Source organism: Staurois parvus, unplaced genomic scaffold, assembly GCF_062004578.1.
Source record: "Staurois parvus isolate SC_StPar_1 unplaced genomic scaffold, SC_StPar_1.0 ptg000540l, whole genome shotgun sequence".
Taxonomy (NCBI): Eukaryota; Metazoa; Chordata; class Amphibia; order Anura; family Ranidae; genus Staurois; species Staurois parvus.
The window spans coordinates 1,093,003-1,107,313 of NW_028318336.1; the positions used below are offsets into that span (position 1 = coordinate 1,093,003).

Consider the following 14,311-nt stretch of genomic DNA (forward strand, 5'->3'; position numbering starts at 1 on the left):
ATTTTAAACGTTAATGCACTAGGTCGGTGCGCCCTTTTTCTGTTTCTCCATTTATATCCAGTGGTATGGGGACCTCGGTACATTCCAGTCAACAAGAGGTTAACTCGGAATAGGTAAAATGGTGGTCACTGCGGATAAGTAGGGTTATCCCCGAGTCGGTGGGTTGAAGCTGGGGATAAGTAGGATTGTCCCGGAGCCGGTGGGTTGCGGCTGGGGATAAGTAGGATTGTCCTGGAGCCAGTGGGTTGCGGCTGGGGATAAGTAGGATTGTCCTGGAGCCAGTGGGTTGCGGCTGGGGATAAGTAGGATTGTCCAGGAGCCAGTGGGTTGCAGCTGGGGATAAGTAGGATTGTCCAGGAGCCAGTGGGTTGCGTCTGGGGATAAGTAGGATTGTCCCCAAACCGGTGGGTTGCGGCTGGGGGCCTAAGTTGAAGGAATGTTTTCCGCAAAAGTGAAGTTTGGTTTATGGCCCTCAAAGGACCACCATATTTTCCTCTGTTTATAATTTGGAATGTTATGTTATTTATGTTGAAATAATTTATTGGTTAATAAAAGGCTGCTATGGCCATTTTGACTCCAAAAACTTGGTTTGTGTATTTTGTATAGCTGGGATGGTGGAGGGTATGGCCTAGCAGGCCTGGTTAGGTTGGAAGGTGTATATTCTACCCTTGTCATGTGGAGGAAAATGTCTTGTTGATATTAGAAGAGAATAGGCAGATTGAATTGAGATGATAGAACGGCAACAGTAACTCATGTCAATATGGACCAAAATCTCTGAGGAATGTTTCCGACACCTTGTTGAATCTATACCATGAAGAATGAAGGCATTTCTGAAGTCAACAGGGGGTCCAGTCCGGTACCAGCAAGGTGTACCTAATAAAGTGGCCGGTGAGTGTATGCTCTTCAGTTGCTACCATTATCAATGCAAATCCGGTTCTCTTTGTCGTTAATGAGTTACAAAGTAACAATTACGATGGTATCACACAGCTTTCGCCTTCCCTCGTATTACAGGGATGAGCCATGTGGCGTCTTCTATTCAGCTGGGTATTTCTGGACCATGAGGCAGCAGCAGAGCTCAGGGAACGCCTCTGTTTGCACAGTTTCTCCTTGTCTCCAGTTTGATTTGCATGAAAAGTTACACTACAAATTTGACACCGGTAGCTCCTGTGAACTGAAGGACAATCGCTCTGCTCCCTGGGACAGGCAGGACTTGTCCTCCAGAGCTGACACAGGTGCGGTGCATATAGACAAAGGAGACCATTGAGCTCGAGGATTGTCCATCCCTGGAGGCTGCTGAGACCGAGCTGGTTCTGCTTCCAAGCTGGAGGTAGAAGAAGACAAGGGAGCGAATCTGTCGGAGGAAATGTATAGGATACTAATGGAGCAACGCTACTAAAGGTATGTACTTTGTTTTATTCTCCTTTGTTAGAGGGATAGCTGGGTACAAGGGCTCATTTACACCTGCATTCTTAGAAACGCATTTATATTTTATTTGAGAGGATTTGTTTTGTGCATTATTTATTTATTACAGGTATTTATATAGTTCTGGCAATTTATACGGTGCTTTACATATTCACATCAGTCCCTGAGTGATCTTACAATATAAGGTCCCTATCCCACACACATATATTTTTTTACGATCTGTGGACCAGTATGCACTCTCGAACCTAAACACCAGGTGCAATAAAAAAGTCAGCACAACAAAAGTGCATAGGGTGTACATATGGTGAAGAGAATGGACTTTGACCCTGATCCCCAGGGAGGATGACTCCTGACATGGACTAGGGTTCCTGTGGCTGAAACCACAGGGACCCCATTCTTCAGGGGACCTGCCAAGGTAAGGTCTACCCAAATACTAGGTTGGGCTCCCCTGTAGGGGGAAAACCTGACCATAAGGCCATCTGACCTACCCCGCATGACTTTCAGGCCAAGTCTGAGTTCCTAAACCATACTAATCTCAAGTGAAGGAAGTGCATATGTGCTGTGCAAAAAATATTAAGTGCTTGAAGGGTGCCAATACACACTAGGACCAATTTAGACAGGAGCCAGTTAATCTACCATGCAATCTCCATTCTGGTTGGGCTTCAAACCAAGAACTCTAGTGCTGCTAGGTTGAAGAGCTAACAATTAAACCACCGTGCTGCCCTGTGCAGGTTTCTAAATGCATTTTTTGGGGGCTTGTTTACACTTGCGTTTGGGGGCAGTAAAACTCCATGGTTGATATGCATTTTACCACTCACTAACCATTCTCCCTATAGCTGGAAAGGCAGTGGCCTGGGGTATACACATACTGCAGCAGGTATTATACCCCCCCCCGTCCTGCTCAGCGGGCACTATTGCCAGTCAAATGTGACCCATTCAAATGAATAGGGCCACAGTGCAACCACGTGCAACAACACACAGTTGTGGGGTGGTCAGGGGCGGACTGACAACTCATGGGGCCCCCGGGCAATAGGAGATCGTGGGGCCCCTGTGCCCTTGCCCAAACTCAAAAAAGCCTATGAAAAAGGTACCAGGGGCATCTCATGGGGCCCCCTACTGACCCCGGGCCCTCGGGCAGTGCCCAAGTTTCCAAATGGTCAGTCCGCCCCTGGGCGTGGTAGTCCAGCATTTAGGTGGTTTAAACATGGGGTGAGGAAGTGATATAATGCCTCCTCATTGTCTGTCAAATGCTCTCTGAAGCTCCAAATGTAGCTCATCAGAGTACAAAGCAAGTGTAAATGAGGCCCTAGGCCACATTCACACTAGGCATAATGAGAACCCGAGCACATTTTTTTGCGTGACGGCCATAGGGCAGCCCATACATCATTCGTTTTGGCTAGAGTAGGGAACAGTTACAACCCCTAAAGGTATTTTTTTCTGTCTCTGTCCCATTGAGAAGATTTCTCTTTACTTTCTGCCCCAAGTGAGGGCAAATTCCCCTCTTAGACAGTTATCATGGCAACAGGTGTCTCCACTGGATGATTTCCCCTCACCTCCTGTTCTCGTGACAACTGTAACATGTAGAAATTCCCATCATTTTCGTTTCAAGTGGCAATGGCCACCAGGACAGAGAAAATGGATCTCCACAGTCATTGAGTCAGTGACTTAAAACATGCTTGCTCTTAAGGGAAAGTCATAGAAAAGTCAGAAGTCCGTATTTTCGTACCACGCCTGAGTTTCCTCCTGTGAAAAATAATTTACAAGTCAATGTGTGACCAGTCATCTCTTAGCTTTTCCCCCAGAGGAGCCCATAAAATAATTCCCAGTTCTCAGGGAACCCCAACTAAAATCAATTTATTGGGGGTTAGTGGAAAAAATGCCCCTTACGTTGGAGGTCAATGGGAAGAAAGGCTGACTTACAGACAGTCATTGGTGTCATGCAGCTGGCTCTGCCTAGTGCTGTTGACCCCGGAAATATGAAGACACCATCAATCTGGAGGCCAATCAGCCACATCTCAAGAAATCCCTAGCAACTTTTGGAGGAACCCTATGGTTCCATGGAACAGTGTCTATGGTAGGTAAACCAGCAGACAAGCCTGACTAAAGCTGGCCATACAATAGCAGAATTTTGTTTGAAAATGTTTGTATTCATAAAGTTTGGCATTTTCCTATTGGCTATGGATGTTTGTTTTTAACCATAGTGATGAGAAAATGTCATTTTCATTTGGGAAAAAATCATACACGTTGTAATGAAGCCTGTTAAAAATGCACGGGATTCCATTCAAATTGCAGGTCTGGATTAAATTTTCGGGGCTTTCAAATAAAATGTGATGACTTTATGATGGAAAGAAAGAATATTCGGATGAATGATTTTTCTATGAACCTTCAAAAGAAAATCTAGCCATGTATGGCCAGCTTAAGGACTTTTCAAAAGCAAGCTGCAGCAAAGCACCCAAGTCTTCATTAAACACATTGGTCCAAAATGTTTGAAGTCTTCCACCTATGGGATGGTGCTCTGAAGAACATTTTTAAAGGTCCCTGAAATTTTGCTTTTTAATTTTTTTTTAACTTTACTACTCAAATAATATTTTGCTACAAACTTACCATCATAGCTTAGGGTGCTGACTGTGTAAATGCTCCTGAGCCCATGAGGTCAAGGGGGCCCAGCCATGACTATTCCTCCCTTTCAAAGTAAGGTAGTTGTTCAAATGCATTGTCTCTGACCCCTGTCAATAGCCCTCTGAAACACTCATACTGAGTTAAACAGCTCAGTACACATGTGGGTGGTCTTGCCTAGAGGCCCTTCAAAGACTACGTCGAGGTCTCTCAACCAGGGTTTCATGTAACCTTAGGGTTCCCCCAGAGGTTGCTAGGGGTTCCTTGAGCAATGAGCAATTTCTGCCTCTCAGATACGTTCTCACTGAAACTATTGATCGTTTTAGCTATCTGAAAGGGGGGAATTCTTCCCAATGACCACAAGTGCAAGAAGCATTCTTCCCACTGACCATCACACCAACGTGTTGTAGATACTGTATTTTTTTTAGCAGGGGTTGGCTGAGACCAGAAAGTTATTTCAAGTGGCTCCTCTGTGTTGAAAAGGTTGATAAATGCTGGACTACTATTGACCCATAATTACTTGTCCTACCCCCCAATAGAAGAATGACCACAGGTAGAATGCAGTCCCATCAACATACTGTAGGTCAGGGCCGGACTGACAACTCATGGGGCCCCCGGGCAATAGGGGATCATGGGGCCCCTGTATCTTTGCCCAACACAAAAAAGCCTATGAAAAAGGAACCAGGGGCATCTCATGGGGCCCTCTACTGACCCCAGGCTCTCGGGCAGTGCCCAAGTTTCCAAATGGTCAGTCCGCCCCTGCTGTAGGTGCTGGATGCTCTTCTGAATATGACACCCTTGCCTTAAAGGACATTGGTCATAGGAGAAATATCTTTGAAACTGCAGACCATTGCTGAGAACCAAATGTAGAAACCAGTCAGATTAACTGTTGGGATATTAGGCCTCATTCAGACTCAAGTAGTTTTCCGCATCATGTAGAAATGTGATGACAAACGTAGAAGAAAAAGGAGCGTTATTTTCTTTTCATCCTACATTTGTCTGCTTTAGGATTTTTTTTTTTGTTTGGGAGCTAGTAATGGGGCAATTTTTAGTACAGATGATACAGGCGGAGGACAAACCCTGCCATGCCGCTCCTTGCTGTGTGGAGCATAACAAAATTTAAACACTTCATGTCCGGACACTTTCACCCCCCTTCCAGTCCGAACACTTTCACCCCCTTCCAGTCCGAACATTTTCACCCCCTTCCAGTCCGGACACTTTTACCCCCTTCCTGTCCAGGCCAATTTTCAGCTTTCAGCACTATCACACTTTGAATGACGATTGCGCGGTCATGCAACACTGTACCCATATGAATTTTTTTAGCATTTTTTTTAAACAGCTAGAACTTTATTTTGATGGTATTTATTCACCACTGGGATTTTTATTTTTTTTCTATATAAATGAAAAAGTCTAAAAATTTTGAAAAAAAGTGTTTTTCTTATAACATTTTGCAAATAAATAATCTTTTTTCATAAATCTTGGCCAAAATGTATTCAGTTATCTTTGTATTTAAAAAAAATAACTAAAATTAATTTATAACCAAATATTATAATTTAAAAACTTTTTTTTTTACATTTTTATTTTATTTTGTTATATTATTATTTATGTGTTTGTTTTTTTAACATACTGTCACGCTAGCAGTACAGCGTCACCATAGTGACACTGTACTACTTGTGGGGAGTGATGAAGATTACCAGAGGTCTGTACAGCTCCCAGGGAGCGCACACAATCCAAAATGGCGGGCACCATTTATGAATGGCAACCTGCCCCTGCACTGCCACCATCCGGCCGTTTATATACATGGGTCGGATGGGAAGTGGTTAAGGTAGTGTATTTAACTAGTTCCAGTCCAGGCCAATTCTGACTTTTCTCTCATACATGTAAAAAATTACTTAGAACCCCAAAACAATATATATTTTATTAAGTAGAGACCCAGGAGAATAAAATGGTTGTTGTTGCAATTGTTTATGTTGCACGATATTTGCGCAGTGGTTTATTTAATGCAAATTTTCAGTAAACAAAACACTAGAATGAGTTTTAGTAAACACGAACACAATATACTGTAATACCATTTTTTTTTTTTTAAATATAAAGGATGACATTACACCAAGTAAATAGATACCTAACATGTCACGCCCCGAACGGCGCCATACTACGGTACCTAAAAATCTCCATAGGGGGCGCTCTAAAAGCCTTTAAATGTTACCAGTTTAGAGTTACACAGGAAGTCTGGCACTAGAATTATTGCTCTCTGACGTTTGCGGCGATACCTCACATGTGTGGTGCGATCGCCATTTACATACGTGTGCAGGACCTACATGCGCGTTCGCATTTACACGTGAGCTTGGGGAATGGGGGCACTTTTAAAAAAAATTTATGTTATTTTTTTTTTTTCATCGTTATTGCTATCATAAAGGGTGAACAACATCCCTTGTGAAAGCATAGGCCATGACAGGTCCTCTTTATGGAGAGATCTTGAGTCTATTAGACCCCATATCTCTCATCTGGCCCCAAAAGCATCTGATCAAGAACCAAGATTGACTTGATCAGATGCTTTTACAAGCTGGTAATGGCTTGCCCCCTGTGCTCCTTCATCCAGAGTACAGGTACTCTAATACAGGATGTATATTTACTTGCCAGACCGCCAGGTGAAAACAGAGAGAAAAAAGCCTAAAAAAGAAAACAAATGCAGCCACATCTAATGACTATTAAGGTGCAATGTATTACATTTTTAGTTTAGGGTTAATGCTGTTTTTATATCTCCATCTCAGTCAGCTTAAATGCATTACCAAAAATGGTGTAGTTTCACCAAAATCTCAAAATTTTTGTTAAAATTAAAAACAAAAATAAAATAAACCCCCCAGTTTTGCACATCTTACATTGATACATGTCAACTTTGTGCATCTGTACTAAAACAAATTTCTCTAGCAGTGAGCAGCATGGACCCTGCTCTTTGATTTCTGTGCAGGTGTATTGCCCAACAGGTTTAGCTAGGGCAGTGTTTCTCAACTCCAGTCCTCATGGACCCCCAACAGGTCATGTTTTCAGGATTTCCCTCAGATGAAACAGCTGTGGTAATTACTAAGGCAGTGAAACTGATCAAATCACCTGTGCAAAATAATGGAAATCCTGAAAACATGACCTGTTGGGGGTCCATGAGGACTGGAGTTGAGAAACACTGGGCTAGGGGAATCTAGTCGGGTTTTAGGGAGAGGCTGAGTAGCAGTCTGGGATGAGTCAGCCTGGGTGTGAGTCAGTCAGGGCATTTTTAGGTCAGTGCTGAGGCCTCTGCAAATCAGTTCCCTGATACCCCCCCCCCCCCTGCTCTAGAAACTTGAGAAGTTTCTAGAAGGCAGTGGGTGGGGGTGAGGATGGGCTGATCTGCATACTTAGGGGATCTTGGTCAATTCCCAAACTGGAGGCTTGGCATGGGGCCAGAACAGCCCGTAAATATGAGCCTGATCAGCAGTAGGAGTAGTGTTGGGTGGAAGATGGAGTGAAGGATGGAGTGTGGTGCTTGGGAGAGGGCCCAGGAGTGGGGCCTACCTGCTGGCAGGAGCTGGAAGGGAGGATCTCTCAGCCTCAACCATCCCCTGAGAGGACAGCCTTGGAAGCAGGGAAGGAGCCAGCCCAGCATAAGGCCTGAAGTCAGACACCAACCCACAAGTTTGCAGGAGATGACTGAGCAAGTAATCCCACACCGCCTGGGCCACATAAGAGGAGAGGGTAGTCACGTAGCCAACCCAACTAGCTACTCATCCGGAGCTGCTCGGCTAAAGTGGCAGTTTCCGGGTATTTGTCTGTGGACTTGTACATAGCTGCTAAGGAGTTGTCCTCAAGTTGCAGTTTCCTTAGGCATCCCATACATACCTCAATCCTATCCAAGTTCAATACCCCTTAATAAAACCCAAGCTGAAGGACTGTTTACTCTCTCCGATGTGCGAGGTCTGAAGAAAATGAGTGTTGCCCAGGGGCGGACTGACCATTTGGAAACTCGGGCACTGCCCGAGGGCCCAGGGTCAGTAGGGGGCCCCATGAGATGCCCCTGGTACCTTTTTCATAGGCTTTTTAGAGTTTGGGCAAAGACACAGGGGCCCCATGATCCCCTATTGCCCAGGGGCCCCATGAGTTGTCAGTCCGCCCCTGGTGTTGCCTATCTGTGGTGGGGACTCAAAACTCAGCAACTCCAAAGTAGGTAGTGCTACTCAGGTACTGTATAGTAGGTGTTGACCTAAATGCTTATACTGACAGAGATGGGGAATGGAGCCCTAATAAATACCCGGACCCTAAACTTATTTGGGGAAGAGAATATCAAAAGAATATCCAAGCAAATGGATTATTTTTGGTAGAAGAGTCAGCTAGGGGTTTTCTGGCAAGTTTGAGACATGTGACGTGTATGTCTTGTGTATACCCACTGGTCAAGTAATTATCTGATATTTCTGGGCATTTTTATCAAATGTTTATCAGCATAAAAGAAACATTTGTTCTTGGATACATGAAGCTCAGCTTGCCTAAAGTGCAAAGAAAGATAAGAACTGTTTGTATTTCGATAAGGACTGTAGCAGCTCCCTGAATGGTTATTGCAGTAACCCTGTCATTGCCAAGGTTAGAGTAGAGGAACCATCGCTCTCCAAACACTTCATAGGTCCAAGGTGAATGAATACATTGAGGTTTAACTGGGGCCTACTCTTACAACACATAAACTTTAACTTGAATTGCAGCTTTAATATTCAGGGCTTAGGGTCACCCCATCTGTGAAGTCTTTGTCTGGTATAAGGTACATTTGACATGAGAGATGTACGTGTATTGCCGAAGCTGACTTCCTCTTGAAGATGCTTGTTGACCGGTTGTGTTTTGGTTGTGTGGACCAGTGTGGACTGGTTTTCAGCACTACATATTAGGAGTTTTCAGATGGTTCCTGGCATCTTGGTGTAACACTAGCCCCTTAGCAGTCGCTGAAGTTTTGGGTCCCCCTATAGTCCCACGCAGCCAGGCTACATGGATTTCCCACAGACTTGCATTTCAGAGACAGTGAACAGTCCTTGAGCTTTGTTATTTTCAGTTTTTATTAGGGAATTGAACTTGGGTGGGGTAAGAGGTGTATGGGATGCCCAAGGGAACTGAAAACTGAGGACAACTTCTTGGCAACTATATACATGTCCAAAGACAGAATGTCTCTTCTTGGAGAGCTCTCCAGCCTCACCTGGTGTACCACCCCAGACCCAGCTGTCTGGAGGATTTCCCGGGGCAAGGGGATCCAGTGCCTGCCACTTTCAGATGAACAGTCCTGGAGCTAATCAGGTTTCCCATCAGAGTGCTCTTTTCCCCTTTAGCTAGCCCAGGGGGTGTAGGATTACTCATTCAGTCTCTTTCCTGTGAGCTGGTTTAGGTAAGTGGCTGCCTTCAGGCCTTTTGCTGGTCTGGCTCCTTTGCTGGCTCCACAAGTAGTCCTCCCTCCAGGGACTGGTAAGGCTGAGTGATCCTCCTTTCCAGGTCCCAGCCTGCAGGTAGGCCCCTTCCCACTGGGCTCAGACACTCTTAGTGGCTGTCATGACCCCATGCCAAGCCTCCTGCCTGGGGATTGGCCAGGATCCCTCAAGAGTACAGATCAGCTCCTCCTTAGCCCTGCCCACTGAGTTCTAGAAACATCTCCAAGTCTCTAGAGAAGGGGGAGGTATCAGCGAGCTGATCTGCAGAGCCTTTCAGCCCTGACCTGAATTTGACCCCTCTGACTATCACCCAGATTGCTAATCAGCCTTCTATCTAAAAAAAATAATTAGCTAGCTCCCCCTAGCTAACTAGAAGGGTGCTACATTTGAATAAAGGCGACCTAAAACTCGACTTTCCAGAACTGACACTTGTATCCAAGAATGACACATTGGGGAAGATTTACTAAAACTGGAGCACTCAGAACCTGGTGCATGTGTACATGGTAGCCAGCCAGCTTCTAACTTCAGCTTGTTCAATTAAGGTTTGGCAATAAAAGTTGGAAGCTGATTGGCTTCTATGCAGAGCTCCACCAGATTTTGTACTCTCAAGATTTAGTAAATAACCCCCATTGACATCTGGAGTTCAAAAAATGACTCTGGGGCTCAGAAAACAGCACTCTTGCCCTGATATCCTAGAACTGACACTTGCGGTGAATGAAGGATAATGGGACAATGACACTTGGGCTTCTAGAACAATTTCCGGCTGACTCTCTGAGTCCCAGAAAGATGATAAATTGATACTTTGTATCAGAATGATGTTAAATTAAACACTTGAGCTTCCAGAATAATGACACACCGACAGTCAAGGTCTTACTTGGGTTCCCAAGACATGAGATGAGACCAGGGGCGGACTGACCATTTGAGCACTCGGGCACTGCCCGAGGGCCCGGGGTCAGTAGAGGGCCCCATGAGATGCCCCTGGTACCTTTCATTGTTTTTTTCATAGGCTTTTTTGGGTGTGGGCGAGGACACAGGGGCCCCATGATCCCCTATTGCCCGGGGGCCCCATGAGTTGTCAGTCCGCCCCTGGATGAGACATTGGCATTTGGCCTCCCAGAACACTTTGGGGGGAGATTTACTAAAACTGGAGCACTCAGAATCTGGTACAGCTGTGCATGGTAGCCAATCAGCTTCTAACTTTAAGCTTTGGCAATAAAGCCCAGGAAGCTGATTGGTGTCTTTGCAGAATTGCAACAGGATTTGCATTCTCCAGTTTTAGTAAATAACCCTCATTGTGTCCCAGAATGATGTCACATTGGCTCTGGGGCTCCCAGAACAAAATCACACTGACACTTGGGGACCCAGAACAATGACACACTGATACCTAGGCTCCCAGAAAGATGCCACACTGAAGCTTGGGATCTCGGAACATACAGCACCGGCACTTGGGCTCCCAGATTTATTACAATTCTAGAAAAGCTTGCTGGGTAGCTGTAGCACGGTGTGTTTTGGCAGAAAGCACAGAGTCCCGGATTGCAAAAACACACAGAGACCAGGAACTTACAGCAAATGGAGCAAAGATTCAGCTTTGTGTAGGTCTGAACCAGGGGCGGACTGACAACTCATGGGGCCCCCGGGCAATAGGGGATCATGGCGCCCCTGTGTCCTTGCCCACACTCAAAACACACCCAAAAAAGCCTATAAAAAAAGTACCAGGGGCATTTCATAGGGTCCCCTACTGACCCCGGGCCCTCGGGCAGTGCCCAAATGCTCAAATGGTCAGTCTGCCCCTGGTCTGCACTGAAGACAGAGCCCGTCCAAGAGAACAGAATGCAGCTTGGCCAGTTGAACCCAAAGGGGGAGCTTTCGGAAGTTGCAGATGTAGGCCCTAAGCTTTCCCTACTCATCCGGAACCTCTCCCTACCTCTAGTGCTGTCCCTGACAGATGGGTATCCTGTCACTACACTAACCAAAACCCGGGGGCAGGTACTTCAAAAGACTTTGCGTGACCCAAGATGGCTGCCAGGGTCACCTGGATCCACAATAGCCAACCAAAACGCTGCTCCAGTGGACCAGGGGAATCACATAGAAACCCAGTCTCTCTTGACTTCCTCCTCCAACTACATTGCCATTCTGGATGAGTGCCACTTGCAGTGGGGAATGTAGATTGCACCTGCGTACAGGCTTGAGGTTCTAGCTCAAATGGTGCCACATCTCATTTCAAGAAACTATTGAAAAACCAAAGATTAAGGACCCAGCATACTTTAAAGGCACCTATAACACATATAAAAAAACTATTATTTTTTATTGTTATGTCCATTAAAAATTATTGCGTGTATAAAATCTTGCTCTGACATTGGGTGTCAGCAGGATCCCATGCTTATCAGACAGCCTAGTACCCAGTTTCAATCAGACAAAAAAGCGAGCTTTGCTTGTTGTGATGCTTCTATAGCTAACCCATAGTGCTTAGGGAATCATTTGTGATTTATTACATTTTTATTTGTGGAACAGAAATTTTATATAAATAAACAAGTTTTATACAACCATTCTATTTTCCCTCTAAAGTGTTACTAAACCACGGACCCTGCATTCACTATATCTGGTCTCCCCAGACCCTGCATTCACTATATCTGGTCTCCCCGGACCCTGCATTCACTATGTCCGGTCTCCCCAGACCCTGCATTCACTATACCCGCTCTCCCTAGACCCTGCATTCACTATATCTGGTCTCCCCGGACCCTGCATTCACTATACCTGGTCTCCCCCGGACCTTGCGTTCACTATATTCGCTCTCCCTGGAACCTGCATTCACTATATCCGGTCTCCCCGGACCCTGCATTCACTATATCCGGTCTCCCCGGACCCTGCATTCACTATATCCGCTCTCCCCGGACCCTGCATTCACTATATCCGGTCTCCCTGGACCCTGCATTCACTATATCCGCTTTCCCTGGACCCTGCATTCACTATATTCGCTCTCCCTGGACCCTGCATTCACTATATCCGATCTCCCCGGACCCTGCATTCACTATATCCGCTCTCCATGGACCCTGCATTCACTATATATGGTCTCCTCCGGACCCTGCATTCACTATATCTGGTCTCCCCGGACACTGCATTCACTATATCTGGTCTCCCCGGACCCTGCATTCACTATATCTGGTCTCCAAGGACCCTGCATTCACTATATCTGGTATCCCCGGACCCTGCATTCACTATATCCGCTCTCCCCGGACCCTGCATTCACTATATCTGGTCTCCCCCAGACCTTGCGTTCACTATATTCGCTCTCCCTGGACCCTGCATTCACTATATCTGGTCTCCTCCGGACCCTGCATTCACTATATCTGGTCTCCCCGGACCCTGCATTCACTATATCCGCTCTCCATGGACCCTGCATTCACTATATCTGGTCTCCCTGGACCCTGCATTCACTATATCCGCTCTCCATGGACCCTGCATTCTCTATATCTGGTCTCCCCGGACCCTGCATTCACTATATCTGGTCTCCCCGGACCCCGCATTCACTATATCCGGTCTCCCAGGACCCCGCATTCACTATATCTGGTCTCCCCGGAGCCTGCATTCACTATATCTGGTCTCCCTGGACCCTGCATTCACTATATCTGGTCTCCCCAGACCCTGCATTCACTATATCCGCTCTCCATGGACCCTGCATTCACTATATCCGGTCTCCCAGGACCCCGCATTCACTATATCTGGTCTCCCCCGGACCCTGCATTCACTATATCTGGTCTCCCCGGACCCTGCATTCACTATATCCGCTCTCCATGGACCCTGCATTCACTATATCTGGTCTCCCCGGACCCTGCATTCACTATATCCGGTCTCCCCGGACCCTGCATTCACTATATCCGCTCTCCCCGGACCCTGCATTCTCTATATCTGGTCTCCCCGGACCCTGCATTCACTATATCTGGTCTCCCCGAAGCCTGCATTCACTATATCTGGTCTCCCTGGACCCTGCATTCACTATATCTCCCACATTACACAGAACATGGAAATGCAATTATTTTAGTACATACTGTATAAATTGCTACATGCCTTTTCTCATCAGCAGTATATAGCAGTCTTGTGACATCTATCAGTGTCCAGCAGAGCACTGGTTAAAGCTTGTAGGAGGAGTTTTCATTCTCCCCTGACTGTCCTAAGAGGCTGCAGGACCCCTGACCCTGTGTCTGGACAGTGCTGATTGGCTCTGTGCTGATCACATGCACTCTCCCAAGAAAAAAAAAACCTATCTAGCAATACACACCAAACTGAATATATGCAACTTGCACCCAAGGCTCTGTTCTATGGGGACAGAAGAAGAAGGGGAGGATCAGAGAAGACGCGATTAAACAGCCTTTTTACACAATGCGGAGGAATTAGCTCTTGGGTTCCATAGTGAGTATAACAAGCATGCTTTACTGCATATACTGACTGATTGTACTGTTGTGGGTTTAGGAACACTTTAACCGCTTGCCCGCTGCTCTATAGCAGATGTACTGCTACAGGGTGGTATGGCTGTGCAAAAATCCCGTAAATATACGCGATTTACATTTCCGGCTAGGGGGCACACTCACACCGCCCTGCCCGCTATTAGCTGCTGGGGATGTCTATCACTGAGTCCTGGAGATTGTCGGCAAAGCTGACAGGGGAGAGGTCTGTGTGTAAACATCACTGGTCTCTCTCCTGTCAGCATGGATATGCTGCTTTGTATCTCTCTGCACAGCTTGTCTCCTTAGTAAAACACTCCCAGCACACAGTTAACCCTTTGATCCCTTCCTGCCCAGTGCCATTAGTACAGTGTCAGTGCTTTTCATTAGCACTGATCACTGTAT

The 14,311-nt window shown here is 46.1% G+C and overlaps 1 protein-coding gene across 1 annotated transcript in view; it reads left to right on the forward strand.

Annotated features, from left to right (window-relative positions):
- Positions 1–1,200: 1,200 nt before the first annotated feature.
- The window catches only part of LOC149451425 (uncharacterized), a 36,082-nt gene continuing 22,971 nt past the window's right edge, over positions 1,201–14,311 (forward strand). Inside the window, exon 1 of the mRNA XM_089690689.1 lies at positions 1,201–1,398. The gene's annotated coding sequence lies outside the window, so the exon portion shown is untranslated. The remainder of the gene's footprint in view (positions 1,399–14,311) is intronic.